The sequence below is a fragment of the Desmodus rotundus genome, chromosome 8 (assembly GCF_022682495.2).
Source record: "Desmodus rotundus isolate HL8 chromosome 8, HLdesRot8A.1, whole genome shotgun sequence".
Lineage (NCBI taxonomy): Eukaryota > Metazoa > Chordata > Mammalia > Chiroptera > Phyllostomidae > Desmodus > Desmodus rotundus.
The window spans coordinates 114,803,478-114,817,953 of NC_071394.1; the positions used below are offsets into that span (position 1 = coordinate 114,803,478).

General features: G+C 39.8%; 1 protein-coding gene across 13 annotated transcripts in view; it reads right to left on the reverse strand.

Moving 5' to 3' along the window:
* Positions 1 to 14,476, reverse strand: part of THRB (thyroid hormone receptor beta) — a 330,035-nt gene that overhangs the window by 185,841 nt on the left and 129,718 nt on the right. For 12 of the 13 annotated variants that reach the window (XM_024565713.4, XM_024565711.4, XM_053930446.2 and 9 more), the window contains one exon: positions 439 to 510. The gene's annotated coding sequence lies outside the window, so the exon portion shown is untranslated. Of the gene's footprint in view, positions 1 to 363; positions 511 to 14,476 lie in introns of all 13 variants that reach the window. The other variant, XM_053930443.2, reaches the window with a different exon arrangement.

Sequence of the window (14,476 nt, forward strand, 5' to 3'; positions counted from 1 at the left end):
CAAGACAGGGGATCCTCACTGCACAGGTGCTTACGTCCTATCCGATCTGCTCCCGCCACAGGGTGACGTAATTCTGAGGCCTTTTTTTTTTTTTTTTTTTTTTTTTTACATTCAGGAGAGATTGGAGAGAACTGTTGGATCTTCATGGAGCATAATGTTCCCACATAACAGATGAGAAATGGCTCTTTTCTCTCCCTGTCCTATCAGTACTCTTCTCTCCTCTAGTGAATCTCTAGCATTCCTTTACTCCGTTATGCTTCTTTAAAAGCCCATTTACTGTTTTATATCTCCCCAAATACCTACAGAATTCAAAACTACGACAAAAAGCAACAGCAGCAATGCCACAAATTCGAAGACAATTACCATAATGCTAAAAAGTGACAACTAATCATAGAGATCACGAGTCTGCCAACACCCGAGTCAAGCCTGGTGTCTGACCTTCTGATCCATTGAATCACGTGTGGAACTTGGCACCCGTGCAGGCTGGCCAGTGGGAGGGAAACCGCAGATCTGGGAAAAAGGAAACACAAGAAAATAAATAGAAGTGCATTTTTTTTTAAGTTTCCCAACATTTGCCTAATCTGCTCTTCTTTCTATGTTTAAATAGGGTCTGGTTTCAGAGCTGTCTCTGATTTTGAATAAATGCAAATAGGCTTAGATACAATCTCATTCCAAAGGGGAGATGGTTTCAGAGAATCCTTTAACACAAGGGTTACAGCAACACATTATAGGCATGGGACAACGCTCGCGGGTCCCAAAGACCTACTTTTCTGTGGACAGGACTCAGGAGTTCTGGATTCTCAGCCTGGGAAAACCACTAAAAGACAGAAGTGGATCTTCAACAATTTAGAAAAGTTGTGCTCAAGAGAGTCCACTTGGGTCTCAGAGGAGGTTTTCCGGGATAGGTCTTAACAAATCCCGGCTGCGGCTGCGCCCTGTGGTGCAAGCACAGGCTATGCATCGGAGCATGACGCTATGGCGCTGTCTAGACCGTGTTAAGTGCAATTATGCTGGGGACACTTCACACAGGTATAAACTGATGAAAGAGATGGCCAAACAAACCGTGCAACAGAAAATGTCTCCAAGTGTCTAGACAAGCGAGAAGCTGCTTTTCAGCTAACTGTGGTCCCCAAGTTTTTGTTGTTAGTGTATGGGATTTAGCAATCATAGAAAAAACAGAGGTTAGTAGAACAAATGGCTGGGTTCCCACTGATGGCACACTGATAAAAAATTTCATATCTGCTCTTTCTTTTTAATTAAAAAAAATAGAGCTTATGTATATGCTCCTTGACAACCCCGCTTCAAGGCCAGAACATAAATGTGTTTGCATCTTTGCAGTCCACCTTTGATAACATTCACATACAACATGTGTATCCAGGACAATGCACAGCGTTGTGTGTGGTTTAATTGACCTGTATGAATCCATGTATACACATGTCTGTCCCTCTGCATTGTGGACTCAGCATTGGGTAGGTGAGAGCTAACCCTGTGGATCTCTGGCTCATCCCTTTGGCTGCCACAGGAATAAATAATATGCTCATTTTCTTTTCATCCAGCACCCAATGTTTACGGCACCGTAAAAGCACTTGTTATGTCATTTGAGTGATTGTTGGTGGTGTGTGGGTGTGTATATGTATGTGTGTAGGTGGAAATTTTCTCTGCCATGACTCTGAGCTTCTCAGGATGTTGCCTTATGTTATCAGGGGCTCTTCTGAAGAGCCCCTGTTAAGAATCAACTTTGAATGTGTTAGGAGGCAAAACATATTTGTTAAAAATTGATGTGCTTATCATTAATTTTCCTTCCTTTTAAAGCAATGTAAAGGGAGACTCTGGGGCTGTGTTTATCTGTTTTCTTCAAAGTCTCCGTCCACTGCTCTGGTCATAAATCTTCAAATCCCAAGCCATCAACACCACCTCACTGTTTGCTAGACAATCAGAAGCGCTGATAGTATGAGGCCAGAGATGAAGACATTCAAGACACATAATGTAAAACTGTTCTCAAAGACTGACTTGACACGGCCAAGAAGAAGCTTGTGTTTGTCATTGTGGCTGTATGGCGAGCATGAGTGAATAGACACTACTACCCCTGACATTAATATTTAAAAAAAACCATGCATTTTGTATAAAAACAACATTGGACCTCCATTTATTTTTTGAGCGTACAAGAAGAATATCTGTGAACCCGACTCAGTATAAAGAACTTAAAAAGTTCTCATATAATGATTAACAATAATAAGCATTTTGATATATAACATATACTAAGTATACTTTGTAGGCTGGATTATGCAATATCCTTTCACCTAATTTCACTAAATGTAATCCAAATGATTATGTGTGGTAGGTATTATTCATAACCCCATTTTTCAGATGAGGAAAGGAGAGGCGGAGAAAGGGTTAGAGTTTTGCCAAAAGTTGAGCAGTGAAGGAGAGGCTAGCCAGGACTCTCACCCGGGCAGGAGGGGGCCACAGGCCTTGTCCTCAATCCCCGAGAACAAGCTCAGATTCTAAAGATAAAACTGCAGGGAAGGAAATAGAAAAAACAGGGTCATTGAGGTGGCTTCCAAATTTCGCTGATACACTCAGACAACATCTCGTTCATGGTGTGTCTCAAACCAAGAACCAACCAGAGTGGAGTACTCCAAGTAGACAAGGCAAAGTGATTTCTTAGCAATGAAGGAAATTTGAAGTAGCAAGGTCAAGCCCCAGACCCTTCCAATGTAAACATACCCATGTTTGATTCTTCTCTTTAGAACACAGGGGATTGTGCATTTGCTCCTGGCTCAAAGAGGGGAGGCCCAGGTTGTAGACACAAGATTCAAAGCAAAAATGAGACTCACTCCCTGGGAGAACTTTAGCCCAGAATGTGTGTTCTTTACACATATTTAATTGGGACACAAATATATTAACTGTGGCTATTTTGTCCTTTCAAAAGAATCTGTTGTAACTGATTCATATTTATATTTGGAATACATTTATTTCTGGGCATGAAACAGTTCATTTTGTTAAGCCATCTGACCTGAGGTGAGGTTGGCGCAATTTTCCAGGACTGTTCCCAATTAATGCTAATTGAAGGTTAAAGGATAAATAAAGTCCCTTTAACTTGGTTTACTAATACATTATTTATAAAAGGCTCTTGGACTATTTTTTAAATTCAGTAGCTATGTACAAATGAACAGTATGGAACAAATTAGCAAATATATAATGTGTATTTTATTGCAAAGTTTTCATTTGAAAAGGTTTACTATTATGGCAAAAAGTTAATGTCATCTATTACCTATCGTCTCTGTTATCACAGATCTCTTTAGATCTTCTGGGGCCTGAGACAGACTGATTGCACTGCATTAACTGCCTATACTGTTCACCCCTCCCTGTATCTGCTCTTCCGTCATGCACCTTTGCAGTTCTTCTCACTACAACTCGGGTCTGTTTTCCTGCCCCTCTGATTCTGATTTTGGCCATGTGACTTGCTTTGGTCAATGAAATGTTAGTATGTATGCTGCATGCAGATGTTTGAAAAAGTTCTTGTTTTGTTTAACAAAAGATCTTTTTGTTTTCTTTTGCTTCTCTGTGATCACCATAACATGCCTGAGCTAGCCTGTTATGGTTGAGAAACATGGAGTGAAGTTAACTCAGTTGTCAAGGCCACCAAGGCCAATCTAGATCAGCCTTGACCAGCCAAGCTGTGTATATATATGTAAGAGAGACCAGGCATGATGAGCAGGGCCACTTAGCTGACCTACAGCTGTCCAGGATGCATGAGTGGGCCCAGCTCGAAGGAGAAGAACCACCCAATCAGCTCTCAGACACATGAACTTATAGATGACAATTGTTTCACACTATTGAGATTTGAGGTAATTTGTTACTATGCCAGGCAATGCCATGTAATGCTATTGTGCACTAGATGGCTGATACAGGGCCTACCCCTGGTTCACTCAAAAAAGAAATATCCACATAGAAGATGGTTTAAAGTTAGGTAATAAATTTCAGCAAATACCCATGAAATACCAGCTGCATCAGTCACGGTTCAACCAGGAAAACAGAAACTGGTCTAAGCATTTAAACAGAAGGACTATATAGCAAGGCATTGATTACACAGGCAAAGAAAAAGATGTGAAGGCAAATGGGAAAACGAGGCATCCAGGAACTCAGGAACTGCACAAAATTCCTGAGCTATAGGGACAAAGCATGGAGATGTTGATGGCGGAGCCCTGGAACCAGGGTCAACCAGCAGAAGCTGAAGGCTCAATGGTCCTCTTGAGTAGGAGCTGAAGTCCTAGATGAGACACCGTTGCCTTCAGAGACGCTGTCTCAGGCAGAGAGTGTGGGGAAGAAATGCCCTGGCATCTCCCTTCCTTCAGTCTTCCATTCTCCCTCTGGTTTCCCACTGGCTGGACCCAGATGGAGGCCACCTGATTCAGGAGCCTGGACAGCACCACCCTCAGTGAGCAGCCTCTCAGTAATGCAAAGGAAGGGCAAGAAAAAGACCCGAGGGCCTTTTGTCATAAACACATGACATAGCACCACTGGCACTCTCCTACGTTCATCACAGATATTACTAGTCAAACACAACCTTTCCTGATGATTGCTGACTCGAAACACAATCTCCAAATCCTTCTTAACTAGCATTTCAGGCAGCCACTGCCTTTTTCTAGAGCGATTGTTTTTATTTATTGTATTGACTGTTCTTTAGTTGCATAAAGCTCAAGTACCAATGAATGAATATATTTGGTGGAATGTATCACATGCTAATATGATCTTTATTTACATATTCATATACATATTTACCACATATGAAAACTTTAGTGATAAACAATGAGGCTACTACCTAGATCCTACCCAAGTCCACACACCCACTTAATGTTAACTCAAAGCAATTAACACAGATTTGAATTAAACTGAATTAGGGGGGAAAACATTTCAGACATGAAAACTTATTTATTATTGAATTATCACAGTAATGTTTTAAAATCAGTTCATGTCATTACAACCAACTACTGGCATCTTCACTGTTTGCTAAATTCCCAAGTCCAACTACAGGCAAGTAGGTGTATGGTGTTACCACGAATCATCTTCTTGTCAAAGTACGGTGACCTTTGGGTTGGTATTTGAAGCACTATGGCGGATTTCTAACCTTGGGGTATTTTCCATCTGACATTTGAAAAGAGGTGGCATTATCAGAGTTGCTTTCTATACAGGACCACAGCAAACACAGATTCAGAGAGCCATTTTTTTCTACTTAGAGTTTTGATCCCCAAAAAGGTAATTCCTGTCCATACCAATGTGAAGACTCCCTGTTCACCTCAACTCCAGTCCCAAAGTTTGATCTGTGCAATTCCAAACAGAAAAAAAAAACTTCTGGACAATTGTCTATATACAAAAATATTCCCAGAAAAAAACCTCTAGTATAAACAAGCTCCCAGCAGTAATTATTTGACCACGACCCACAATAAAAAGTAGGTTTTAATCTGCAACATATGTACATCTATGCGGATGAGTGTGGGTATATCTAAAACAAAAGTTGCATAAAATAATATTCTTATTTGTGTGAGGCACTTTGATATTTTCTATTCCATTTTATATCCTATTATATTCTATTTAAAATACAACGCCATTAAAGAAATGTTAGTAATGACCTGCTAGATTGATTTCATTACCCACTAATAGGGCCCACACCGCAGTCTGAAAAGCTCTACTGTGGCCAGACGACTGAAGCCCTCTGACTTTATTCACCAATGTAAACATATCCACAAAAGACCAATCCAGAGCGACTTAGCGGGGAAAAAAAATCTCTTGGCTCTCTCCCTCGTATCCTGGATGAAGCCAAGGTTTGCTGAGCCAACTTTTGTACTTGGTGGTTGACAATGACTGAAAACTGAAAGGCAGAGATCAAATCCTCACTTTCCTTCTCAACACATCTCTTCCGCTGGGTAATTTATACGGTGCAAGTATCAAGCTATTCAATTTTGCTGTCATTTACTGTTCTTTTTCCAACAGCAATGGAAACACAGGATCGGTTTACTGTCTTCTCTCTTTTGGTAGAATTAGATTATTCTCCCTCCTGCCCCTTTAAACAAAGATGGCATTCATCACTCCGGAGAGCCACCCCCGGAGGATCTCCAAACAAAGCGTGGCAGAGTCTGGGCGCTGAGGCTGTCAGTCCAGATTATATACCAGAACGAACTTGGTAATGATTCTTTTGACCAAGTGAACACAATTGGAAGTGGAGCAACATAATTAACAGTGAAAATAAACAAACAAGTAAACAATAAAAAGCTCTATATCTCCCAATTCAGTGTTATCTACCAAAAGAAAGCTCCTTCTTAAAAAAAAAATCCATTTGCTCCTTCTAAAGCGGGGTGTCCAACCTACAGCCCACAGGCTGCTTGCTTCCCAGGATGGCTCTGAATTTGCCCAACACACAATTGTAAATTTACTTAAAACATCATGATATTTTTTTGTGATTATGTGTCACAATGTATTTAATGTGTGGCCCAAGACAAGTCTTCTTGTGTGGCCCAGAGATGCCAAAAAGTTGGACACCCATGAAAAATAGACAGACACTACAGAATCATTATATCCGAGATGTTTCGGTGGCTTTCTTGCCAGGACTCTGGTACTGAAACATTCTTTTTTACATGTGACTACTTTGACATCTGTTTACTGTGTACCATCCTTCCCCACCCCTACCCACTCTACTAGTTAAACAATAGAGAGTGCATCAAAAGCCTATAGTTGACCACGATCTTTTATTCAGCATTTCTACTTCTCAGAACGAATGATTATGGGCATATACAAAACTGTAGTGACAAAGATGTTCACATCGTGTTGTCTATAATGGCAAAAGACTCAAAGGAAATACCATTCAATCCTAAAAGTGGTTATCTTTGGGTGTTTGGGTTATGGGTGATTTAAATTTTATCCTGTATACTTACCCATATTTTTCAAATTTTCTCAAATAAAAGTAAGACAAAGGGACTGAAAGCAGCACATCAGTGCTTGATACAAAGACACCAGCGAACCCCCAGGTGGAAGATTTGCACCAGGCCAAAGGATGCACAAGTTGGATTATGACCCGAGACACACTTTTGGGGAGCTCTAGTGCTCACCTCAGATTCGTCGGTGGCAAAACGGGGGTAATCATAACGCCTAATTCATAGAATTATGATGAGGATTAAATTAAATAAATCCAGTGTTAAAATAAATCCAGTATTAAAAATCCAGCATTAAAATAAATCCAGTGTCAAGTGCCTGGCACATAGGAGCATGATGTAAAAGTGAGCTGTTACTGTTATTATGCTGGCCCAGGAAGTAGGAAGATATTTTATTTAGTTCCTTGCTGAACCCAGTGCAGAGACTCAGGAAAATATGGGTTTGTTTTAAGGGCCCCCAAAGTTATCCTCTGCATTTGGGGTATCAAAGTGGGGCATGAGAAAAGTCTGGGGGTAGTGGGTATGTTTGGTGTGTTGATTGTAGTGATGTTTGAGCAGTGTATACATATGTCAAAACTTAACAAACTGTATATTTTAAATTTACCCTTAGTTTATTTTATAGCGATTAGACTTCAGTAAGCCTGTTTTAAAATGAAGATGAAGTAGAGACTTTTTTAGATCAGCAATCCTAAGAGAATTTTCCATCAGCAGACCAACACTAAAAGAATATTAAAGAGTGTACTTTAGGCAGAAGACAAAAGGTCCAGATGGGAGCTTGAAAATACAGAATGGAATAAAGAGCAACAAAAATGGTAAATATGCAGCAAATCTAAATGAAAATTAACAGTTTAACATAATTGTAATATCTTAGTTTTAAAATGTCTGTAAAATTAAAATATAAGCAGTAGTAAGAGGATATATGAACACTTTATGGCAACACTTGAAAATGTCAGTGAAATGGATAAACACTAAAAAAATGATCAAAATTGTCCTGGCTGGTGTAACTCAGTGGATTTGGCATGGGCTGTGTACCAAAGGGTCGCCGGTTCGATTCCCAGTCAGGGCACATGCCTGGGCTGCGGGCCAGGTCCCCACTTGGGGCCACGTGAGAGGCAACCACCCACTGATGTTTCTCTCCCTGTCTTTCTCCCTCCCTTCTCCTCTCTCTAAAAATGAAAACTTTAAAAAATAAAAAATACATAAACAAAAAAAATATAAATGTGAATAATCCTATTTCCATTAAAGAATTTCCTCACAATATATTCTCATCTTAAACTGCTTTATTGGTGAATTTTTCCAAACACAAGGGAAAACCACAACAATCTGACACAGTTCATTCTGAATATAGAAAAAGACCAGTCATGTCTCAACTCACTAAATGAAACTCATTTCATGAGATCAGCACAGCTTTGAGGCCACAACTAAACAAGAATCTTATAAGAAAAGAAAATCACAAACTTATATCTCTTAAGAATTTAGGAAAAAAATACTAAAAAAAATTAGGAAACTGAATCCTGAGATATTTTTAAAAGGGTAACACATTATGAGCAAACGGGATTTATTAAAGAAATAGAAGGTTGGTTTAATTTTGAAAAATCAATGTAAAAGATCCTATTAACAAGAAAATGGAAAAAAGCATATGATTATTTTAGTGGGTACAGAAAAAGCATTTATATCATTCAAAGCTATTCATGATGAAAAGCATAGCAAACCTGGATTGAAAGAAAATATTCTCAATCTGATAAAGCCCTCTAACAAAAAACATCTTAGTTAATGATGAATATTGACCCCTCTGCTCTTAGACTAGCAAAAATTAAGAATACCTTCTATAACCAGAATTTGTGCATACCTATAGGTCATGGTTCACCAATTTTCTCTTACTATGGCCACGGTGAGAAATACACTTTATGCCATGATTCAATACGCATACACATATATTTCAAATATACATTTAAGTAAATAATGCCTTTTGTGCATTGCCCTCTAATATTTTCCATTCTGCTCTGTTCTAGCCTTCGCATATCCTATTCTCTTAAAATGGTGGTCACTCACTAAGATGGTTTCGTGGATCATTGATGTGTTGCAACTAAATTTGAAAAAACATGTTCCAACACACGGTTCCTGGCGAATATTAGGCACTCAATAAAGTCACTGAATGAACAATGGTGTATATTTTGCATATTGACCTAATTTCCATCTCCTCATTAGAGTCTATCCTTATTTTCCTTTGCCCTCTTGCTTTTTTTTTCTTTTCTAATTTATGTTAACTTATTATTGTGTATGTATCTTTATATTGTCATAGTCTTTCCCAGAACAAGTCCTTAAAAACGGCCTTCAAAGTCACAGAATAAATCAGTCAGGGCAGAGCCAGTAGGGAAGAGGTCCTCCCAAGGCACTGGGTGACACTTTTCCAGGAACAAGAAGCTCAATACGGGTAAGCTGGACACTTCCTAGCCAACCACTGTGACGACTTCTGCAGCACAGGGAGCATGAGAGCAGATGGCCACTGTGACTAAGGAACGGGAGCTCACCTCTAACCTTACAGGGAATCCCATATACTCCTGCTTTCCATGAAGTTCTCTTGCATTTCCGACAGCTGGGAGAGAGCGAGCCAGCTCATTCTGAGAAACACAAAGACACTTTTTGAAAGAGGAACAAAGGGGTCTTGCGAGTGACAATGAAGAATGGTGTGAGCATCTATGTGCATCGCTGTGATAAAGGAGCCCACGGTCTTGAGTTTCCTTTATCTCTCTCTGTAGGGTGTAAAGTCTTTCTCAGGTCGTTGAAATTGGGTGTCTGCAGAAGAGCCAGCAAACATGTGGGAAGGAACCAGTCCAGGGATGTGAGAAGAAACCTTATCTTTTTAACACAGGGACAAATTTCACCTCAATAAAACTTTTATTTTAAACCAAACATTCTCTCTGGTCCTATGGAACAAAACTTTGCCTACAAAAGGATCTGGAACCACTGTGGGCAAGCTGCCATCCCGGCTTATCTTCCACACCCAAAGAAAGAAAAACCTGTTTTGGGCCAAGCGCGGTGGTCCAGTGTGGTAAACCTGTTTCTGAGAGGACAAGGTTGTGTGGTAAAGAGGGAGGTGAACGTGACTGATCATTCCTTTAACAAAAAAGCATCGTAAATGATGAAGAATTTAATAGGGCTGAAATGAATCACTTCTTTGCTTGGAAATGGATCCCAAGCTTCGTTTCTGCCTTAGCTCCAAGAGAGCGTGAACGCTCCCAAGGAAATCACAAAAAATGCAAAGGAAGATTTACGTGCACAGATGTCTACGGAAGTATTTGCTTTAGCATGAAATCAGAAGCAGCCAATAAGTTCCACACTGGGAGGAATGCTTTAAAGAAAGTAATAGTTCAGCCATTAAAACAAATACAAATTCCCAATGCGAGGAATAACCACAATAAAATGTTAAATATAAAAGGAGGAAAAATTAAACACGCAAAATATGAACTTACCATGATTTTTAAACATATATATCATATGCATAAGAAAGGATTTGGAAGAAACATTTCAAAATGTTAAGAGGAGCTACAAACTCTGGCCAGTGAACTGAAAAGCGAATGTTAAATGTCATTTACTCCCTGCCATTTCCACTTTAGGCATCAATTTACTCTTACAACTAGATAAATAAAGGCTGCTGTAAAAATGTAATAATGCATTTCTTTATGAATTCCAGTTTGTTCACTAACCGATTCATAAATATCTGGGAACTGCGTCCATTTTCTCTTTAATGACAACTTCAGAAGTTAAATTTCTACCTTAACACAGAGAACAGGACACTGGATGAAACATCCAGTGAGTCTCATGCAAAGTGAAAGTGAACTGTGAGTTCTTACCCTCTGGACATATTTGCATGAAAGAAGAGCAACGTAAGAAATACCTTTTCAAATGTAGTTCTCATGCAGGTTGTGTGGACTAATTTAAAATTGTACTTTACAAATGACATCAAAGGTTTAGATGGCTGAGCTGAAAGTCCACACAGTTAACATAAATGTCACACACACTCATAAAATCCCTCGACAGAATCCCCTCATCCTACAGCATCTAATGTCACCCAGCTGGCGATAGGCCAGAGTGAGCAACACAGTCATCTCTGCAGCTCTTTGAACAGGAAATGAAGGCAGTGCATGGAAATGAGGCCGCCACATTTCAGCCAGTCACACAGGATAGTCGTAATTAGTTTAGCAGGCACGCCAGCGCACGGGCTAATGGATCTTCATTTTTCCTGTGGGTTCTAGTTACTTTGCCACTTTCTGAGCCGTGCTGGTCGGTACGATGCACCATCAAAAGACTCGCTGGTGCACTGGCAGATGCAGGGATGGGACAGACAGATTGATCTGCTCTATCATTTATTTCTCTGACTTTATATACTGAACAGATAACTCCATACAGTTAAAAAAAAAACCCAAAACTCCTATCAAATCTTGTTATTAGCAAGCCACTTAGCTAAGACTTTTTTTTTTAATCACATATACAGAATAAAATAAAATCCAATCAAGCATTTCTAACAAGGAGATGCCAGTGCTGCTGGCCTGCTTCTCAAAGACCACGGTCTTAGTAGCGCATTGTTGAGCACCCTCAATCAGGGGAGTGAGGTATTGTTAGGTCTGTTTTTAGGATGACAAAACTGGCTCAGAGTGACCAAACAACTTCCCCAAGGTAACAAGGCAAGTAGGTGACAGGGAGAATTTAAGCTCAAGCCTCTTGCATTTGATCACGCCACCCCTGAGTCACTATCCCCTACCCTTCCTCAGGGGCCTGACAGGTCACTGGCACTGCGCTGGGGTAGGATGCCAGTGACAACAAGCGGTGTCTGTGACACTGAAAGCAAGTGGGTCCTTAACTGTTTTGGGGACATGCATCCCTTTGAGAGTCTAATGTGGGCATCTCTGTGGTGGTTGTTGCTTCGATCAGTGTCCAGAAAGGTGCTCTTGTGTACTCACACTGCTCTGCGGGCAGTCCTAGGAGGCTTATGGACTCCTTGAAGTCTGCCTGTGGGTTCCAGTGATAAGAAGAGCTGATGTACGGGCCTCAGCAGGATGCCTGAGACCTCCGAAAGCTTTAGTTCTCCAGAAATGTTGGCCATTTGTCCACCAAAGGCCATTCAGTGTTCCCTCCCTTCCAGGGGGGTGTGAAAAGGGGCAGTCCTTTCTTGCTTGCTATTTAAACACCTACGAGCTATGACGGTTGCTTAGGTAAATTCTTAAAAGGAGTTTTTGCAACTCAGTCAACAATTTGAATCCTTATGTGATAAATGGCTCTGATCTACCACTTTAGAATAATATTATTAATAAAAATTCGATCTAGTGTGAGTTCATGGTCAAAGGCATTAGAAGGGCAAGGCAGATATGACAGTGTGAACAGTATATGCAAACAGGAAGGAACAAACAGACTGGCTCTGATTGCTGAAGCCCTAAACATTTCTTCTTGGAAGATGGGGTAGAGGGAGGTAAGGACATAGAATAAATGATCCTTTACAGTAACATATAGAGGCTTCTACTTTAAAAGTGTCAGTCCCTACCTACTATTCTCAGTGACCCACTGCCAATAATTTAACCAAAATATAAGGCTCTTATTGACTTTGGGGCACCTGGCCTAAAGATTGAAATCTAAGAAAGCAGGCTGATAGCCCTGAATCCGTTTCGTAGTTTTGTTTTTCTTCTAGTTGCTCTTATGTATTTTTTTGAAATCTTAGTAGAAAATAATGTACAACAGGACACCAATATTTCAAGCTTGAAATCTCAGAGCTTAAAGAAACATTGATGGATTAATTTCATTCAAATTCCTCTTTCCACAGTTGGGTGAACTGACTTCCTCAGTCTTAGACTTGTGCATGGATGGGAATTCCCATCTCTTCTGTTGTTAGAAGAGAATAAAACATATGTGTGGCTGAAAAATAGTTAAGAGTATATTCCGGAAAGTGATTCTCTCTAGTGCTGATCACCATATATCAGTAAAGTCTGATTTATCCTCCCAGAAATGTTCCTGCACACACATGCAAATATGCCTGTATGTCCTTTTCTTCATAGAAGATTGATTCTATAAGTCTATTGTGCTCGTTTTGTTCAGATCTTATTTTGAACTCTGGATACATTCAAGTGTTCTTCCTTCTTCTACATGGGTTTCATCATATTCCCTTGTAGAGTTGCCCTTGAACAAGGTCGGGGCCAGGGGCCCCAATGCCCTGCACAGCTGCAATTCGTATATAACCTCGATTCCCCCAAAACTTAACTACCAATAGCCTACTCTTGACTGGCAGTCTCACCAATAACATAAACAGTCGATTAACACCTATTTTGCACATGTATTGCATACTGCATTCATACAGTAAAGTAAGCTAGAGAACAGAAAATATTAAGAAAATCGTAAGAAAGAGAAAATACATCTACAGCATTGTATGTATATATTGAAAAAAAAATCCTCAAAGATTGAAAAAAGGGGGACCCGTGCAGTTCAAACCCATGTTGTTCAAGGGTCAACTGTGCTGATTCCATCGATAATTTATAAACCACTTGTTTGCTGTCCTTTGGCAGCGCCAGCGATACTTTGCTATTTGAACGTATTTTAACTGTATGCCTCTTCTCATACACTTGTCTCACTTGTTTCTGTCTCTCGGTTCTTTTTCTGAAAACTTCCTACATTAGCAACCTCTCCCCCTCCTTCTCTAGCCCTTTCTTTGTCTTGTTCAGTTTCCTTTGCAGCACTTGTCACTCCCTGAAATCCAGAGTGCATTTGCCTGCTCCTTTTGTCCTTTGTGGCTGCCTGCCAGGATGGGAGCTCCAGGAGCAGGAACTTAGCTCCACTCCCTGCTGTATCTTTGGCACAAAGGACAGTGCCTGGCTCCTGGCAAAATCTCAATAAATACCTGAAGAATAAACGAATAAATGCTTTGCACATTTCATTACTGGATAATTGATCTTTTTCTTATTGATTCATAACAGTTCTGTATACAGGAATTAAATGAGACTTCAGTTCACATTTGGGTTACTAATGTATTTTCCAGTGTGGTGTTTGTTATTTGACTTTGTTGATATATATATATATTTTTTCAGCCACAGCGGAATGTCTAATTATTATATACTCAGACATAAGATATCTGTCCTCTACAGCTTTTGAGTTCTGTGTGTTACTTAGAAAGGCCTTACATACTCCAGAGCTGTTTTTAAAAACTTGTCCTGGTACTTTCATGGTTTGTTTTTATCTTTGATTCATTTGGAATTTATTTTGGCATAAGTAGTGGCTATGTATTCAGCTTTGTTATTTTTTCCCCAAATAGTGAGTCAGTTGACCCAACATTAGTTAAAGAATAATCCATCCTTTCCTGATTGTTCTGAATGACATCTTTATCATATACCAAATTCCCATAAATATTTACATTATATCTGATCTCTCTTCTGTTCTGCTAATTTGTCTGTGTACTCCTGTGTTGGTGGTGCTTTGTCTTAATGTCCTTTGCTCTGTAGTGTATTTTAACATCTGAGTCAGACTGAGGCCTTGTCTTTACCCTCTTTCCACCGCAACTTTCCTGT